A 1728-nucleotide genomic window follows, 5' to 3' on the forward strand; every position below is an offset into this window, starting at 1 on the left:
TCAGAGCAGCAGACTATGCTGGTGAAGGGTTTGTTGAGCACTTACGCGGAGGCCACGGGCCAACTCATTAATCCATCCAAGTGTTCCATCCTTTTCTCCGAGCATTGTTCAACTGCGGCCGCTACAAAAGTTAAGGGAATTCTGGAAATTACTCAGCAATGTTTTGAACCTAAGTATTTAGGACTCCCTGTGCCGGAGGGGAGAATGCACCAAGGCAACTTTGAATCTATTCAGGAAAGACTAAGGAAGAGGTTGGTAGATTGGGGGAAACAATATATGTCTACTGGCGACAAAGAGATTTTAATCAAGTCAGTGGCACAAGCAATTCCGACTTATGTGATGAGTGTTTTTAAACTCCCAGCATCAGTCTGTGATGAATTAACTCGCATGATTAGATAGTATTCGTGGGGGGTGGAGAAAGGGAAGAGGAAAATGGCATGGTTGAGCTGGGAGAAAATGAAGCTACCAAAATCCATGGGTGGTATATATGGGTTTCAGAGACATGAGGGCTTTCAACCAAGCTCTACTTGCTAAACAGGCCTGGAGACCTATTGATACACCGGACAGTTTATGTGCAAGACTGTTGAAAGCGAAGTATTACGCAGCCGATAATCTCCTGGATACTGTGTTCAAGAGTAATGGGTCAGCGGTCTGGAAGGGTATATTGCATGGGCTTGAGCTGCTAAAGAAGAGCATAATTTGGCGCGTCGGGAATGGTACCCTTGTTCAGACATGGAGAGACCCGTGGATCCCTCGGCCATATTCTTATAGACCGATTACACCAAAGCGAATGTGTTGTTTTAATAGAGTGTCTGATTTTCTGGATGGCAATGGAGCTTGGTGGATGGACAGATTAAGAGAACATTTTTGGCCGATGGACATTCAGCATATACTCAGGATACGCATGTAACGCTCCGGATCCGATGCGCCAGGTGTCTGCTAGTTATTCACCGCCATTGCCATGTCATGTGCTTGCGTGTTGCATTTTATCATGTCATCATGTGCATTGCATTGCATACGTGTTCGTCTCTTGCATCCGAGCCTTTTCCCCGTTGTCCGTTTTGCAATCCGGCGCTCCTATGTCCTCCGGCGTTCCCCTTTTGTCTCTCGTTGTGAGTGGGTGTTAAACTTTCTCGGAATAGCCCGAGGTTTGCCAAGTGGCCTTGGTATAGCACCGGTAGACCGCCTGTAAATCGTGCCATTTGGAGTTCGTTTGGTACTCCAACGGTTAACCGCGTAACCCGAAACCCCTCTTTCTCTTTGCAGCCCAACACCCTTCCTAAATGGCCCAAAACCCATCTAACTCCCCTCCATGCTCTCGGTCGTTCGATCACGATCGCGTGGCCGGAAACCGCTCCTCATTTGGACTCTCCTAGCTCCCTCTACCTATAAAACTATGCCCTCCCCGTCCAAATTCGCGGATGAAAATCCCCCCGAAACCCTAGCCCCGCTCCCCTCGCACGCCGGACATGTCCACCCCGCCGGACATGTCCAGCTTCCACCTCACCCCAGCCAACCCGCTTGCGCCATGTCACCCCGCCACCGCTCTCCTCCAACCGCGCGCCGCCACCTCACCCTCTCTCTCCTCCCACCTCCGCCGCGGCCCGCGGGGCCCGGATCGGGCCCGCGCGAGCCCGCACCGCGCCCGCTGCCGCCCGTCCGCGCCGCCGCCTCGGCCCGAAGCCTCGCCGCAACCTCCCGCCCGGCCGGAGCCGCCGCCGCCCCGAG

Source organism: Triticum aestivum, chromosome 4B (genome assembly GCF_018294505.1).
Source record: "Triticum aestivum cultivar Chinese Spring chromosome 4B, IWGSC CS RefSeq v2.1, whole genome shotgun sequence".
In the NCBI taxonomy this organism is placed as follows: domain Eukaryota; kingdom Viridiplantae; phylum Streptophyta; class Magnoliopsida; order Poales; family Poaceae; genus Triticum; species Triticum aestivum.